The sequence below is a fragment of the Delphinus delphis genome, chromosome 4 (genome assembly GCF_949987515.2).
Source record: "Delphinus delphis chromosome 4, mDelDel1.2, whole genome shotgun sequence".
Lineage (NCBI taxonomy): Eukaryota > Metazoa > Chordata > Mammalia > Artiodactyla > Delphinidae > Delphinus > Delphinus delphis.
In genome coordinates, this window is record NC_082686.1 from 16475446 (window position 1) to 16494620 (window position 19175).

Below are 19175 nucleotides of genomic sequence, written 5' to 3' on the forward strand. Positions count from 1 at the left end.
AAGGAAAGAAAAAGAAAGAAATACATACTGGAGAGGCAAAATTATCTTCCACATCAACCATAGTCACAGATTTTGTAGATTTCTAAGTCAAGTTATAAAATTTAAAATTATAAAATTTTAAAACATTTCATGTAATTTACCTATTTAGCATAATTAGCCTCCTCCCTTCATCTCTCTACCAATGTCTTCCTTCATTTTCTTTCTTCCTTCCTTTCTTTCTTCCTTCCTTCCTTCCTTCCTTCCTTCCTTCCTTCCTTCCTTCCTTCCTTTCTTTCTTTCTCTTTCTTTCTTTCTTTCTTTCTTTCTTTCTTTCTTTCTTTCTTTCTTTCTTTCTTTCTTCTTTTTTCCTTCCTTCTTATTTCCCTTCCTCATTCCCTTTCTCCCTTCCTCCCTCTCCCCTTCCTTCCTTCCTTTCTTCCTTCCTTCTTTCTTTTCTTCCTTTCTTAGTTCTCTTTTGTTTTCTCTGGTCTCTTCCTTTCCCCCTGCTTCTCTTTGTTTCTTTCTTTCTGTTATCTAAGCAGGCTTATCACTTTTGACTTTTAGGAAAAACAGTCCAAACTAATTTATTTTTCACCTTTTAATTTTTATTCTCTGGTAGAAAATATAAATTATAATTCATCCTTGCTGTTATCAGGAACTTCTTCCATTTTTCTTACATATTTCTTGGTGATCTACTGCTATCATGAAATGAGCACTTGGTGTTAAATTCTGCAATCTGAACTCAAAAAGGTTTGGGTTTTTTTTTTCCCTTTCCCCCTCTTTTTTTCCCTGTCCTTCCCTCTATGAACACTTGATCCTAGAGACTACTGGGTGGAGCAGAAGAATGTGGGTATCATCTTGGGAGTTGTGGGGAGATGGAGTGGCCCAGAGCATGGTGTCATTGTTGACTGGTGGGAGGATCTGATGGGTGGGCTGTCCTGCACCATGGCCCTGGTGTGGGTGTCAGAGCCCAGTTCAGGGCCAGTGTTGCAACAGAATAAGAACTACTGTCCCACAGAGAGTCAGCTTGACCAGGGAGGCAAAGTCCTAAGAGGGAATGGAGGGGCATGCAGAGGGAGTGAAACTGAGCAGGACCTTGTGGGGTTCCTGGACAAAGAAGCCTTTGAAACAGTTGCCAATCAGGGAAGGAAGGGGATGCAGAGACAAGGGAGGAGCAGTCAAGAAATGATAATACATTCTTGGGGCAGGCTTCTGTTTCCACCTCAAGGGATACACATAACAATATCTTTGAGCTATTTACAGAGTTAAAACTCTCAACAAATGGAATATGTTAGCATTCTTCATTCTAGACAAGATCACAGTTTGATAACCTCAAGAAGCTCATCAGGAGACCACCTGAGGCCAGATTAAAGGAATGCAGGCCCTGCACACACCCTGATTCTTATCGACAACCCCACCCTTGAATCATTGTTATAAAACTCCTCACCAAATCCTCCTGGGTTGGGACACACAGTTTTTCAAGGCACAAGCCCTCTGTGTCCCCCTTTAAATGGCAATGCAATAAAACTATTCTTTTCTATTTCACCCAAAACTGTCTCTGAGATTCGATTTGGCACTGGTGCACAGAGACTGAGTTTTTGGCATCAGGAGTGGCCAGGGAGTGAGCACAAAATCTGACCAGTATGAAGAAAGCCTGTCCTTTAATGCCAGAACACAAGATGCCCCATTAAATTTGAACTTCAGATAAACAATGAATCATTTTTTAGTATAAGTATGTATATAGATGTATATGTGTTATATGTATGTTTGGGGGCATATTTATACTAAAAAACAATTCATTGTTTGTCAGAAATTTAATTGAACTGAGCATTCTGTATTTTATCTGGCAACTCTACCAGGAGGTAATAGACTTCCATTTGGCAGGCCGCCCATACTTCCAGAGCTGGGAGAGAAGTAAATCTGTATGGAGATAGGATCATGGCAAAGGCAGGAAATAGTTAAATGTAGGACATTTTATAAATAAGTAAATATTTAAGCATAATGAGAGCCAGTTTTCTCATTATTGGTAAAGGGAATTGCATTCATGGAAAGAAAGAAAACTAGAATGAACCCAGTGAGGTTGGATTAAAATTAGTTATTGATATGAATTCATAGTTTTCAAGATTTATAACTGAATATAGAAATAAATATAGATGTAAATGCATGTGTGTGTGTCTGTGTGTGTCTGTGTGTGTACATTTCCTCTAACTCTGTCTACTTAGAACTAAAGCAATAACACCCCAACAGCAATGAGAACATCCTACACCCAGATCTTGGATTCTCCACTAAAACGAACCAAGGATCCTTAGAGAAATGACTGATTCCAGGACTGGGGCAGGGAAAATATTAGATGAGCTTGGAATACCTCTTTGGACCAGGAATGTTGGGAATACCTCAAAAGAATAAGAAAGCAGTTTGAAAGCTGTGTCAGCTGAAACTGTTGACCCAAAAGGAAACAATTTAAAGATCAAAGTAAAAAATAATTGTAAAGAATTATAACCAATTGAATAAAAATTGGAAACCATGAGGTATTAAAGGTGTTAAAGGTGTAAACAAACAGAAAATTTGTAGAGGAGGACATTCACTTCCCCCAAAACACTAACAACAAAGGGAGAAGAGTATGTTGGAAAGGCTTGGTGGATATCACCTTAAGCAAGTGGCAAAAATAATAGAACATCAGTAATGGGACAAACCAAAATTGTGCACAGTCTTATAGAATAAAATGAGAACAACACACCGTCACTTAAGTGTTATGCCTGCTAGAAATGCATAATCTGAAGCTAATCACAAGAGGACAACAAATAAACCCACACTGAGAGAAATTCTACATAAGCACATGCTTGTAATCTTCAAATGTTCAAGATCAGGAAAGTGAAAAAAAGATTGAGAAACTGTCCCAGACTAAAGGGAATGAAGAGATGTGACGACAAAATGAAATGTGTGGCTCCAAATTGGACTTATTGCTATATAGGATATTATTGAGATAATTGGTAAAATTTGGTTGGGTTATAAGAATGAGCTGGTGATGCTGAAAGCTCATCCTCTGTGCATTGTTGCTGAATTAAATCTTGGAGACAGTTTTCGGTCAAGTAGAAAAGAATAGCTTTTATTGCTTTGCCAGGCAAAGGGGAACATAGCAGGCTCCTGCCCCCAAAAAACTGTGTGTCCCAACCTGGGAAGATTTGATGAGGAGTTTTATAGCAAGCCTTCAAGGGTGGGTTTGCTGATAAGATTAGGGTGTGTGCAGGGCCTGCACTCTTCTAATCTCTTCTCAGGTAATCTTTTTGATGAGCTTCTCTGGTTCCTTTAATCTCATCTCAGATGGTCTTCTGTGGTATAAAGAATGCTTACATCTTCCATTGTTGGGTTTTAATTCTATAAAGAGCTTAAAGATATTTTTATGTGTGTCACTTGAAGTGGAACCAGGACCCTGCCCCAAGGCTGCACTATTGTTTCTTGGCTGCCCCTCCCTTGTATTTGCATCCCTACCCTTCCCAGATTAGCAACTTTTTGAATATACCCTTTGGAGCTCAGGGAAAGTCATGGAGGCTGGGGTCTGTCTCCTACAAGAAATGGGAGCCACAGAAAGGCTTCTGTGCCCAGGAGCCCCACAGGGTCTTGCTTGGTTTCACTGGTAATAATGTATCCATGTTAAAGTTCTGATTTTTATGGTTATATTAGGAGTACATAAAAAAGAACTTCCTTTCTTTCCTTCCTTCCTTCCTTCTTTCTTTTCCTTCTTCTTTTTTTTTTTTTTGTAGAAAATACACACAAATACAATTTAAGTATTTGAATGTAATGAAACATCAGACTGGGCCTTTTCAAATGTTTCAGAAAAAAAAGTAATTTCTACTTTAAGAGAAACTTTTTGTTTTGTAAGTCTTCAGTAGGTTTGTGATTTTCAAACTTTAAGAAATATTACATTTTATATTATATATTAAAATGTTTTAGGTGTTGATTGCTGTGATTATTGTATTATAATATTATCTTGGATAGGTGAAGAACAGAAGATTTTTAGGGCATTGAAAATTCTCTGCCTGTACGATACCATAATGTTGGATACAAGACATTATATAATGTCAAAGTCAAAGACACAAAGAGCGAACCCTAATGTAAACTATGGACTTTGGGTGATTATGATGCATCAATGTAGGTACATCAATTAAACCCACAATGTACATTCAACAAATGTAACACTCTAGTGGGGGATGTTGATCATGGGAGGCTATGCATGTATGGCTGCAGGGGGCATATGGGAACTCTCTGTCTCTTCCCCTCAATTTTGCTGTGAACCTTAAATTGCTCTAAAACAAATAGAGTATTATTTTTTTAAAAAAAATGTGCTTGTGTATAGGCAAAATTGTATTAACTGGAAAGCATGAGACATGATGTTTTGGTTAATTGAACTTCGCATTAACCAAAAGTAAAATGGAAATTCCCTTCTCTTTCAGTATTTGTTTGGCATATTTCCAACAATAACAGTATGCTGCACTGCCTTAAGGTGTCAAGGGAAAGGCACTTGTGATAAACGTATTTGGCAATCTATCTGTCTCAGAGATTTTCACCCATCAATGTCCTTACTAGTCTTTCCCTGGAACTACTTAGGGTGGAACAGACTGAGCTAAATCTGTGATTCTTAAAAAAAAGATGTGGTTTCTAAAGTTCCTTTCAGGAACAAATCCTTGGCATTGGCTAAGGCAAGAGAAAATCTGGCTATCGTTCAAGGATTCAGAAGTTCTGGTTTTCTTATCAAAGTGATGGCTAAAGTTTTCTCCCATCTCAATTGCTAAAAGCTTCAGGCCTTACAGACATTTAGTCCTCTTCTAATTCCTGTAATAGAAAGTTCTATATGCCTTAGGCTATTTGGTGTCTGTACCTCAGTGTCTTCATTGTAAAATGAAAGTTATATTGATAGTACTTATTTCACAGAATTCTTATGTGGACCATAAGAATAAAGTATATGGATGGAAAGAGCTTTGGTAAGAAGTGGCACACTTTGATAAGTAAGATTAGTTGATGGAAATCATTGATAGTATGATTGCTTACTTCATTTTTTCCCATTGAGCACATCAAAATCTTGATTTTGAGTTAGTCAGGATCCATCCAATATCTGAAAGGGATCATTCTATAAAACTCAAAGAAAACAATGGAAGGACTTTTTTTGGTTATGACTGCACATGTTTCACAGAATGAGAACTGCATTTCATTTACTAAATTCAGAATAATAAATGACTGATGATTGCATATAAGAAGGCAAAAATAATGTATAATGGGGTGTTGAGTTTTTTTGAATTCCTCCTATCTCTTCTTGGTAACCCCCTAAACATGGAATAGCTAAGAGAATGCCTGGTCTCTATTCTGGTTCAGCTGAATCATTCTGTTGCTTCCCTGACTGCCTTGTTTCTTAAGGGTTATATCAGTCTACACTGAGCTGTTGCTTCCTCCCACCAGAGCTATTAAAAATTACAGAACTAGTTCTCATTCTCCGTTGGTTATTTGTCAGTTTCATTTTAAAGTAACAAAGTCTGTATTCATTATGTTGCAAAGGGGAAATTCACTCTGCCCCTACCCTGACACTAGTTATTATTAGTCTAGGAAAGCACAAGAGCGTCTCTTTGCTAGGGTTGTCCCAAGAAAATGTATTTCTTGCTAATATGGAAGATCTGTGGTCCCACAATTCCCTGCACTGTTTTGCACTGGCTTTCTGCTATAAACTGGCTGTGGGAAGATTATCTTCCTCATTAAGGACCAGGATAGAAATACATTTCACCCAGTTGGAAGCATACCACCACCATCACACTGTTCCTCGTCATTGAGATTTTTACTAGGTTATCACAGTGCAGAATTTAACTGCTTTTTTTTAAATAATCCATGTTATTAGGGCACAGTTTCACATATACTGATCCTTATTATTAATTGTCTATAGTATTATGGATAATTACATGGGTAAGGATAATAGGACAGGGCAATATCTCTCTCCAGAAAGCATTTAAGGCTGTGAGAACATCAAGTCACTATTACTGCTGGATAGCTAGCATTTTTCAAGTTGTCTTTTGTCAGGAAACAAGGCTTATGTTTTTAAGCCTTTGTATCACAGAGACCATCCCTTAGGAAGAGAAAGTTTTTAAGATTAAGAAATGACACTCTTCATATCTCTACAGTGCTTCACTGAATTCTTTGCTCATCACTCAGACTTTTCGCAACATTGCCCTCATCGCTCAATGATCACTGGGTAAATGAGTAAGTTTTATGTCATCCACTCCCATCCCCTTCATCCTCCAAAAGAAACATCATCAAGTACTAATGCCAATGTTAATAAACTGAGTCAGAAAAGCAGAAATTCTTTGTACAATTTATAGTCATCATTATATATTCAATAGCACACAATCTTTTTTTTTTCAAACTGAACTTTTTAAATAATTTGTTTCAGCTTGAATTCATTCTATTGGGACTATTATAATAGAATATCTGCAAAATTTAAATGTTGAAAAGTTGAATTAAAGTAATAAGACTTGGTTTCAAAGTTTATATAAATGCTACTGATAAATCTAAATGACAAAATTATTCTAAAGAAGCCAATATAAAATTTTCTGTCAAGATCACATTTGACATGTGATAAGGGAAACTTGATAAGCAGGAACTGAACAGGAAAGAGCTTATTTTTCACAGATAATAAAAACCCAGAAGTGGGGTATCCAGGACCAACAAGGGAACTGTCTTATGCTGTCAGATACCTTTACTCTGTCCAGTTCTCTGGTCAGCCCTACTTTGTGTGTCCTGTATCCACAAGCTTCTCTACTTCAGCACATTGTGACTATGTTCCATGGCAAGAGAAAAGGGCAAACGGGCAAAGACCAAATAGTAACTGCCAACTGACTGCCTTTCTCACTAGCATTATAGGAAATCACTCTCAAAAACTTCCCTCTAAATCTTACTGGCCAGATGCATGGCATATGGCTGCCCTAGTGGCATCAAATTCTGCAAAGCTAAGTATTTTTAAATGGGTATGTTGCCATCTCACAGAAAAGAAGAATTCTGAGTAAAAAAAGCAATTGAGAATGGACATTAGGCAAGATATTAGCAGTATTGGCCACAATAACTTAATAAATAGATTCTCATAAAAATAACAGTCTCTTTGACACTGATCTTGGCAATGATTTTTGGATTTGACAACGGAAGTATGGCAACAAAAGCAAAAGTAAATGAATGGGACCACATCAAACCACATCATTTCTACACAAAAAGGAAGCAATCAACAAAATGAAAAGGCAACCTATGGAATGGGAGAAAATATTTTCAAATCATATAACTGATAAGGAATTAATATCCAAAAAGATAAGGAGCTCATACTACTCAGGCACAATCAAGACCTGGTCTACAGGCAGCCCTCAGGAAGAGGGGCTTCTGGCATTGTTAACAGATAAGTTGATAGAAGTGGAGGCAAGAGATTTATAACAGCATAATAAGCACTTGTCATGACTGAGTTCTCCGTAGCTGGAAAACAGAACAAGCCATGGAGGCCCTAGGGGTCAGGCAGGGCCAAAGGGATCTGATGGCAGAGGGGAAGCATGTCAACTGGTCCTTACAGGGCACCTTGCATGGATGCTATGAAGCAGCTTTCAGATCTCATGGAAGGGGAAAATTGGTCCTACCTGCTGAAGGACTGAGTCCATTGGTCAAAGTTTTCATGTTTTTCTGGCCTCTTTTCAGGTTTCTTTTTTTATTTAATTTAATTTTTATTTTATATTGGGATATAGTTGATTTACAATATTGTGTTAGTTTGTGGTGTACAGCAAAATGGTTCATGTATAACCATGACCATAATTCATAACCATAATGAATGTATATCCATTCTTTTTAAGATTCTTTTCCTATATAGGTTATTACAGAATATTGAGTAGAGTTCCCTGTGCTATACAGTAGGTCCTTGTTGATTATCTATTTTATATATAATAGTGTGTATATGTTAATCCCAAACTCCTAATTTATCCCTTTCCCCTCACCTTTTCCCTTTGGTAAATGTAAGTTTGCTTTTGAAGTCTGTGAGTCTGTTTCTGTTTTGTAAATAAATTCATTTGTATCATCTTTTTAGATTCCACGTAAAAGTGATATCATCTATTTGTCTTTCTCTGTCTGACTTAACTTCACTTAGTATGATAATCTCCAGGTACACCCATGTTGCTGTAAATAGTATTATTTCATTCTTTTTATGGCTGTGTAATATTCCATTGTATATATATACCACATCTTCTTTTTCCATTCCTCTGTTGATGGACATTTAGGTAGCTTCCATGTCTTGTCTATTGTAAATAGTGCCTCAATGAACATTGGGGTGCATATATCTTTTTGAATTATGGTTTTATTCAGATATATGCTCATTGGTAAAAGTTTATTCATGTTTTTCTGGCCTCCTTTCAGGTTTCTGACCCTTCCCCCATCCCTCAAATTCTTAGTTATCTAGTTCCTTGCTGTTTCTCTGCAGCTGAAATCTGTTCCTTCTCACATCTTTGCCCCCAAAATAAAATGGCACCAATATCATTTTTTATTCTGATAGTACAATGCCACAGACACAGTGTGCCTTCATTTCAACAAAGCATTGGATAATATCTCTTCTGGTAGTTTCACCACAGTCTCCAGCACTGAAACTCCATGTTTTCTAGTTTCTTGTGGACATATTTTCCAGTTATATTGGAAGGACTTTAATCACCGTGAGAGTAAAGATTAGTTCCATCAATACTCCAGCTGCTCCTGATACCACCTAGGACTTTTCCTGAAGTCTGCATTGAACTATCAATATAATAAATGTTTAGTCTAGTTTGAGTAATTATTCATTTGAAGAAGAAAATACTGCCATGTAATGAAACTCAAATGAAATATTTTGAGTTCTGTGGATATTTTCCTTGATAACGTTTTATAATTCCAATGCAATAATGCAGGATGATAATTAATTTTGCCAGGATTGTATCTTATTGGAGGAAAGACTTTTAGCCACTTTTTCCCATACATGCTCTGCCTATGGTGGCCTATTTCTTAACAGCTCTATCTCCCTATCGCCCATCTTCCATCCAAGGAAAGAGACTAATCTGATTATTCAAATTCAGAGATTCTGATTGCACATAATTATTAGTGGGCATTGACACTGGGTGTATAATCACTGGATATAGCTATAAAGTGAGGAGTTCAGTCTCCAGGATTTCTTATTGTCATTTCCTTTTTTTGTATTGTGTAGCAGAATTGGTAAGCAAAGTCAGGGATTCCTCTTCAATTTTGGTGGCCTTCCTCTGACTCTCATTCTGTGTCTGGGTGGGTGAATGGACTACTGTATCTTTCTGTTTCATGCCTGCTGATTTAAACTGTGGAGGTCTTAGGGTGAAAGAAATGTTTAGGATGTTCCTTTTAGACCTAAAGTCTAAGCTGGGAGCTTCAATTTATCATTTGACCAGGGCTATTTGTTGTATTAGGATACAGCAACCAACAAAATGATACTTTTTTATTCCTGTCCTGTTTTGACCCTTGGGTATCCTACTTAATAACCCTGTGGGAGGAATTCTTGGTTGTAACGTAGGATAAGCTTTCCTAGTCTCTTGTATTTGTCAAGGTTCTTCAGAGAAATGCAATCATAGTAGATTTATTATGAGAAATTAACTGTTGCAGCTATGGAGGCTGAGAAGTCCTATGATCTTTTGTCTGCAAGCTGAAGACCCAAGAAAGCCAGTGTTGTAATTTAATCTAAGTCTGAAAGCCTCAGAATCAAGGGAGCTGATTGATATAAATCCCAGTCTGAGGGCAGGAGAAGATAAGATGAGATGTCACAGCTCAATTAGTTTGGTAGGAAAAAAGAAAGGAGGCAAATTCCTCCTTGCTCCACTTTTTGTTCTATTTAATTCCCAGTGGATTAATTGATATCTACTCACATTGGTGAAGGTAATCTAGTCTACTGAGTTCACTCATTCAAATGCTAATCTCTTTTGGAAATATCTTCACAGACACACCCAGAAATAATGTTTAATCTCGATACTCTGTGATCAATCAAGTTGACACATAAATTTAGTCATCATATTTCCTGACTCCAAAATAATTATAATATCATCAAAATTTATCCCTGACCTCTAAGATACCTTAGAATATTTAATGAGAAGTTCTGTAATCAGTTATTTATAGGCCTATGTCTATGTTAGCTTCTGCTATATGAGGATAAAAAATGCATTTAATTTCTCAGGCAGGTGGTATGATGTTACATACAGAAGTTATTTTTTTCAATGAATGATAGTATAATTTTAAGTATGTCATTTCAAAACATATTTTTAGATATTTGGAGCTTCTTTTAAGGGAGCATTTAATTGAGCATGTACTATATACCTTAAAAGGCATTATACTCATTTAGAGATGAGGAAATTGAGGCTCCAGGAGGTTATGGAGTTTGTCCAAGTGTCCATGCTGAAAAAGTGGCAGAGTTGAGATTCCAACAAAGGTATGTGCAACTCCAGAGCCAGCTCCTGGCTTGCACCACTGCCTCGTACAGAGTGGGAGTGGGGGAAAGTTCCACTTATCCTTGGTCAGACAACATTATCTCATGTGACTATCAGTTTTCCTGGCTCTGAACAACAACTTGGCTAGTCTTAGTGATGAGATATTTTTGTTCCAGTGACTGTCATGAAAGCATAGTTAACTAAAAAATAGCCTTATGAATAATAATTGTCTCTTTCATCATGTTGTTTATTTACAAAAGATTTGGAGTAAGATGAGGGGGGCTGGGGCACTGTCAGGAAATTAAGAAAACCAGAGGAGACAAGGCAGGAACACCTGGGAGTAAAAAACTGAATTCCAGCTCTTTATTAAGAATATATTTACAAATATATATTATATTAAGTATGTATTAAATGTATTATATTAAACACTTATTAAATACATTATATTAAATACATATACTATAATATAATGTGTTATAAAATATAATAAAATATTGTATTATATTATTATACATAATAAAAAGGAAATCTTTGGTCTCATGCTGGCCATTTCTATATGAGAGAGAACAAAGCCTGAGTGTCTCTAGAAGGAATGACTATGGAAGGCTGATTAGAATATTCAAAGAAGAGAATAAAAGCCAGTTTTAACCTATGCTTTGTCTTGTGTAGTCTTAATCACAACTGGATTTAGCAACTTTAGGATATATCCTCTATAGTTAAGACCAACTAATGAAATATAGAGGATTGGTTTTTACTGTTAACTTGACCAAGTCTTCTTAGTTTAACTTTTCGGAGTCATTCTAAAGAAGCAGAAAAGCAAGGGAGTAGCAGAATGTTGTTATCATGCTTTTATTTTGTTAATGACTGAGATAAGTTTGAATATTTTTGTTTCTAGTCTACAAAGAGATTGAAACAATTTATTTGATTGCAAACAATAAAATTAAAAAGTTTAAAAACATAATCCAGGACCATGGAGAATAGAGTTAGAAGTACAAAGAATGGATCAGGAAAAGTTTGTGTAAGGATAAACATCATAATTTCCTAAATAGTTACTGAAATTAGGTCTACAGATTTAGCTCTGAGATTTCTGGCAGCCAAAGAAGAAATGTTATGCTGTTCAGGGAGAACATTCATCTAGTTGTTAACATGACAACAATATCCGAGCCCTATTATTTGTGCGGATACGTAAAGTTTTCTCAATGAATGCTTATGACTTGTAATCTGCAGCCAGTTGTACTCATGTGTCGCCCCCAGGGCTTTATTTCCCTCTTCTATGAAATTTTCCCTGGAACAAATTTTCACACCTCTGGGTACCACGGAACACAGCACAAACGGGTCAAAGTCACCAGGTCCCATTTGAGATCATGTTCTACAGAAACTATTTATCCGGTGATAACAGAACAGAAAAAGATTGTTCTTTGTCTCCGTACTTTGTTTCTGTACCTTTTCTCCTGGAATTCTAAATAAGTATAAGCTATAATCTCCCCCTTTTTTTGCTGGAATTACAATGTGATGAAGTCTTACCTATTAATTTCATCTTCAAATGCATGAATGCATGACTTTTTGAAGTGATGGTATTTCTGTTCTTTTGAGGGAACATTCATATTTGAAATCTCTCTAGCGCTAAAAAACATAGCAAAAGGAAATAAACTGGTCCTAGAATATTCTACATTTTCCTGGGGGAGTAGGAAGAGGAGAGGAAAACACGTGCCAAAGAGAAAGATATCCTTATTTACAGTTGGGTAGTTAGATTATAGGAATTCCAGGGCATCAGAAAACAACCCCCCCCTGCCCCCCCCCCCCCCCCGCCGCCTTTAAATTCTTTCAATTCTAAAATACTTCTTAATAACTGAGAGTTCAATTCTTTTCATTCGGTTGATATCTCATTGGTCTTCTAATCACTAACACTTTAGTGTGACTATGTTGAAGATTATTCTCAAGCCAGAGAACTTGCTCAGGAAATATCTTGGGTATAATGAGGAACAAATGACACATTAAATATATTTTGGATGGAAAGAAGTTGGAAAAAGAGGGTTTCAAATCCAGTTTATTGCATAAGAGTTGAACCCTTAATTATAGGACAACTAAGCCAGGGGTCAGATTAGTATCTAATTCAATGTCAGATGTATGAATAATGAAAACTGCTGTAATTACTTCATGCACTCTTGTAAGACTTGTCTTATAAACAGATTTGGAAATTTTGGACCACCCCTAAACATTTCTAGATGCCCTTATAAAAATCTATTCAGTTTTTATTTTTAACTAGATGTAGACATCAATCAATGAAATAAATAGTGGAGTGTATAACCTATATTATTGATCTTAAGTCAAGGTTACTTTCCTAAAAAAGATACACTACAAATATTTTCCTCAAAAAAAAAAAAACTTAAAAATAATGTTATGTTACATTCATTTTACTTGATCTGAAAATGACTTCTTCTAGCTCTCTTTTCAGGGACATCTAATAAATATAGTGAGTTATACGTAGTATGTTCTCTTTTCTAAACTCAAAATAAGGATAGGCTTCCATAAGTCTTTTCCATGTTCTTTAATAACAAACTGTATTATATGAAAATTCTATCTAATATGGAAGATGGCTGATGATTGATAGTTCACACACAAAATACATTTTACCCAAAGCTTTAATCATGTGTATGTTGCCTGTGTAATATAGAAAATTATGGTATTATATGTCATTATAAATACAAATTAAACACAGGCTTTAACAGTAAGTAATACAGTCATCTGGCTTTTGTTAATAATTTTTGATAACCACCTAATGGAAATAAAACAAAGTTTCAGAAGTGCAAATGGTGTGCAATTTTGACAGAAGTTTCTTTTTTCCTTTAGTGGGCCCACAGCTAAGTCATTGATAGACAAGCCCATGGGAGACAAATTAGCTCATGTAGACAAAGTGAGAGAGTGGCATGGACACATACACACTATCAAATGTAAAATAGATAGCTAGTGGGAAGCAGCTGCAGAGCACAGGGAGATCAGCTTGGTGCTTTGTGACTACCTAGAGGGGTGGGATAGGGAACGTGGGAAGGAGGGAGATGCAAGAGGGAAGAGATATAGGAACATATGTACATGTATAACTGATTCACTTTGTTATAAAGCAGAAACTAACACACCATTGTAAAACAATTATACTCCAATAAAGATGTTAAAAAAAAATTAGCTCATGTAACTCATATGCTCCAGGAGTTTTCCCACAGTACCACTGGGTCTGTGGGAAAAGATAATTTGGACAAGATAATTTACCACATCTCTGAGTGTCCAATTCCTAAGGGTACATTCATTTTGCCTTCCCAGAATCAGGTTGAGGTCTGAAGTTCTGTGTTTATGATCATGAAGTATATTTTGGCTAGCAGAATAAGAGAAAGAGTTGGGTTTTCAGTAAACTCATCCATTACCTTGACTTCAAAACTATTAAATTGATACTACCTGATGAAAATAACCAACTTCAAATGATGGTAGAGGCTAAAATACAGTTATACCATCACAGATCTACCTGTGACAGGAAATAAAACCCAAATCATCTAAGCATTTCCATGTAAAATGATAGTAAAAGAAAAATATATAATTTTGGAGTCATTATATGAAGAAATATATGAAACAATTTGGAAAAACTTGCAGATGAACTTCATAGCCTAGAAATATTGAAAAAATTAAGAAAAAAATGGTATTTTATGCATGCATAAAATATGTGTAGGTACTAGTCTATTTTATCATTTACAACCATAAAATATACACAAATCTATTATAAAACATTATGGTTTATCCAACTTTACACACACAAATATTTATAGTCCATGGCACCATTCACAGTCAAGAGAAATTTAAACAAATGTAAAGATACACCATTAAATCATAACTACATAAAATTAACTGTAGTTCCTACTATACCACTGTAATAATTTTGTAGCCACTCCTGTTGAGGTTGCAGTGAGCTCAGGTGTTTTGAGTATCCACTTAAAACATCATGTGATGCTAATTATATCTGCATGTACAGTTTGTCTCTCCAGTAAATTGTATAGCTCAGTAAAAAGTGATCTTTTGTGGTTCTTGAGTATTTTTCATCATGTTTAGTGTCATACCGTAAACCTTGAATAACACTCTGGGACCCATATGAAGTGCCACTAGTCATGTTGGAAGTGCTCCCAAGAAGCAGAGAAAAGTCTCAACATGACAAGAAAATGCTGAATTGCTTGACATGTGCCATAGATTGAGGTCCACAGCTGAGATTGCCCACTATTTAAAGATAAATGAATCCAGCATAAGAACCACTGTAAAAAAAGAAAAGGAAATCTGTGAAGCTGTTGCTGCAGCTACTCCAGCAGTTGTAAAACTTTGCACTTTTTGAAAAATATTTTTTTATCTTGTATCAAAAATACAGCTTTATTTGGGCATAGGATTGCTATGAGAAAAGCATACCTATAGACTCTAATATGATTTGAGAAAAAGTGAAGTCATCATATCACAATTTATAGCAAAAGGAAAGTGAAGGATCTAAAACTGGAGAATTAAATGCTGGCAAAGAATGGTTTGATAATTTTAGAAAGAGATTTGGCTTTAAAAAATTGTCAAGATAACAGGAGAAGCAGCTTTTGTTGACCAAGAAGCAACAGATGAGTTCACAGATGCCATTAGGAAAATCATTGAGGAGAAATCATATCTGCCTGAACAGATTTTTAAGGCAGACAAATGTGTCATATTCTGGAAAAATAATGCCACAAAGGACACTTATTAATAAGGAAGAGAAGTGAGCACCGGGATTTAAAGGAGAGGATAACTCCACTGTTTTGTACACATGCAGTTGGATTTATGATTAAGACTGCCCTTTATCTATAAAGCCACTAAGCCCCTAGCCTTGAAGGGAAAAATAAACACCAGTTGCCAGTCTTTTTGATGTACAAGAAGAAGGCTTGGACAAAGAGAACCCCTTTTCTGGATTGGTTTCCTTGATGCTTTGTCCCTGAAGTCAAGAACTATCTTGCCAGTAAGAGATTGCCTATTAAAGTTCTTTTGATATTGGACAATGCCCTTGGCTACCCAGAGCCCCACGAGTTCAACATGGAAGATGGCAAACTTGTCTACTTGCCCCCAAACACAGCATCTCTAATTCAGCATCTAGATCAGGGGGTCATAAAGATCTTTATGGCTCATTACACATGGTACTCTATGGAAAGGATGGTCACTGCAGTAGAAAAGAAACCCGATAGAACATCATGAAAGTTTGAAAGAATTACACCATTGAAGATGCCATCATTGTTACAGAAAAAGCCTTGAAAGCTATTAAGCCTGAAACAACAAATTTCTGCTGGAGAAAACTACATCCAGATGTTGTGCATGACTTCATCGGTTTTAGGACAGATGCAATCAAAGAAATCATGAAAGATCCTGGAGATGGCAAAAAAAAAAAAAAAAATGTGAGAGGTGAAGTGTTTCAAGATAAGTACCTTGGAGAAATTCAAGAGCTAATAGACACCACACCAGAGGAATTAACAGAAGATGACTTGGTGGAGATGAGAGCTTCTGAACCAGTACCAGATGATGAGGAAGACGTAGAAGTAACAGTACAGGAAACAAACTGGCATCAGACAGTCTGGCAGAAGGGTTCTGATTATTCAAGACTGCTTTTGACTTCTTTAACGACATGGAACCTTCTATGATATGGGCACTGAAACTGGAAGAAGGAATGGTACCATATAGAAACACTTGTACAGAAATGATAAAGCAAAAATGTCAGCCATAACGGATGACGTATTTCTGTAAAGTTACACTGAGTGTGCCTGCCTCTCTCCCACCTCCCCTTCTATCTCCTCCACCTCTTCCACCTCTGCCACCCCTGAGACAGCAAGAACAACCCTTCCTCTCCCTCCTCTTTCTCAGCCTACTCAACATGAAGACAATGAGAATGAAGACCTTTATGCTGATCCACTTCCACTTAATGAATAGTAAAGAATCACCATGCCATCAAGTTGGTAAACTTATCTCTTGTATATGTATGTGTTTTCTTGCAAAAACCTAATACCTGTACAGCAAGAACTGTATGAGAAATTTTTGTGTCATAATCATCATTATTGCTTAAGTATTCATCGTATAGAACACTGTGCATATGACTTGTATTGAAGTAGATAGTCTATCTTTACATAGGGAGAAGGGATGTGATATTTAAAATAAAGTTAATAGTGTATTGGGACTTCCCTGGAGGTCCAGTGGTAAAGAATCCGCCTTCTAATGCAGGGGACACGGGTTTTTGATCCCTGGTCGGGGAACTAAGATCCCACATGCTGCGAGGCAACTAAGCCCAAATGCCACAACTACTGAGCTCGCGAGCCTCAGTGAGAGAGCCCACATGATGCTGCAAACTACAGAACCCACACACCCTGGAGCCTGCGTGCCACAACTAAAGAGAGAAAACCCACAGGCCGCAACTAGAGAGAAGCCCGTGCCACAGCGAAAATCCCACACCGCAATGAAAGATCCTGCATGCTGCAACTAAGACCGGATGCAGCCAAAAAAGAAAAGAAAGAAAAAAAAGTGTATTAGTTTTCTTACTATTTAATAATTTTGCTTTCAGGGAATTACATTACCATACAGTATGCCTCTCTCTCGTAATTGGAGAAACTGCATATTAGCTTGTCATCACAGGTGAGTGGTTTTTAAAAAATGTAACATTTCCAATATTGTATGATGAGTATGACTGTAATACTGAATGCCATAAAAATTTTATAATGATTCATTCATTAGTGTATAGGCTAGAATACTGTGAAGCAATTGTATTGGTCATACTACACTACCACATAGCAATCAAATTGCTGCTTCTTTGTTGTCAATGCATAAATTATTACACTGGTAAATAAATATGAATTTCTTTTTCACATCATCTTTTCATTTTAAATGGCTAGTGTTAGTAATAAATATAAAATCTACAGTGTTTTGTATCATGTAGGACACTACTGGTGTAGGTATTGACAGAACTACACTTTGTTAACAGTCAATGAAAATTTATGGTATCAATAAATACAGCATAGTACTATAAATTGTTTTTTCTTATGATTTTCTTAATAACATTTTCTTTTCTCTGGCTTACTGTATTTTATGAATACAGTATATAATACATTTAATATGTATTAATCAATTGTTTTGTTATTGGTAAGGCTTCTGATCAACAGTAAGCTATTAGCACTTATGTTTTTGGGGAGTCAAACATTATATGCAAATTTTTTGACTGTGCAGGGGGTCAGTGCCCCTAACCCCCACGTTGTTCAAGGGTCAACTGTAGTACTTTAAAGGGCCAACAAATAAAGGGTGACACAAAAGCCTAGTTTTAGAAAAGTATATTTCCACTGAATTTGTCCATAGGTTCCATTGGACCTTGACAATACAGGGTTCTATAACATTTCATTCTAGTTTAAGACAACTGCAATGACACACTCCAGGTCATCAAGAAGACAGTACAGTAGTCCGCCTTATCTGCAGTTTTGCTTTCCTCAGTTTCAGTTACTCATGGTCAACCATGGTCTGAAAATACTAAATAAAAAATTCCTTATATAAACAATTTATATGTTTTAAACTGCATGCCATTCTGAGTAGCGTGATGAAATCTTGCACTCTCCTGATCCGTCCTACCCAAGATGTGAATCATCCCTTTGTCCAGTATATCCTGCTATTCAGTCACTGAATAGTTGCCTAGGTTATCAGATCTACTGTCTTGATATCACAGTGCTTGTGTTCAGGAAACCCTTATTTTACTTAATAATTGCTCCAAAGCACAAGAGTAGGGATATTGGCAATTCAGATATGCCAAAGAGAAGCCGTGGGCTTCCCTGGTGGAGCAGTGGTTGAGAGTCCTCCTGCCGATGCAGGGGACACGGGTTCGTGCCCCGGTCTGGGAAGATCCCACATGCTGCAGAGCGGCTGTGCCCGTGAGCCATGGCCACTGAGCCTGTGCGTCCGGAGCCTGTGCTCTGTAACGGGAGAGGCCACAACAGTGAGAGGCCCGCGTACCGCAAAAAAAAAAGAAAGAAAAAGAGAATCCGTAAAGTGAACTTTCTCAACTTAATAAAAAAAAAACAACAAAAGTCATGTGCTGAGGTTGCTAAGCTCTATGGTAAGAATGAATCTTCTATCTGTGAAATTATAAAGAGGAAAAAAATTGTGCTAGTTTTGTGTCGAAATTCAAACTTCAAAAGTTATAGCCACAGTGTGTGGTGAGTACATAGTTAAGATGGAAAAGGCATTCAATTTATAAGATATTTTGAAAAAGAGAGACCATATTCACATAACTTTTATTACAGTATATTGTTATAATTGTTCTATTTTATTATCGGTTATTATTGTTAATCTCTTATTGTGCCTAATTTATAAATTAAACTTTATCATAGGTATGAATGTATAGGAAAAAACATAGTATATATAGGGTATGGTGTTATCTGTGGTTTCAGGCAACCACTGGGGTTCTTGGAAGGTATCCCTGCAGATAAGGGGGGGAAGTACTATATTAAAATATTTTTTAAAGTGTTGGTGTAATTGTCTTCATTGTTACTCATGTTTTTGGCTTTTCTCACATTTGATTTTGTTTCATAAAATTTTTTTCAATATAAAACAAACCAAGTTATTCTGTGAATGGCAGCTGACAAGAAACTTGAATCCTGTAAAATGCAGCACAGTGTCATGCAATACTCCATCTCTGAGCCACAGTCTGGGTTTGGATCTTCA

At 36.4% G+C, this 19175-nt stretch overlaps 1 long non-coding RNA gene across 2 annotated transcripts in view; it reads left to right on the plus strand.

Moving 5' to 3' along the window:
- Positions 1-19175, plus strand: part of LOC132423992 (uncharacterized) — a 73842-nt gene that overhangs the window by 19725 nt on the left and 34942 nt on the right. The window lies entirely within an intron of this gene.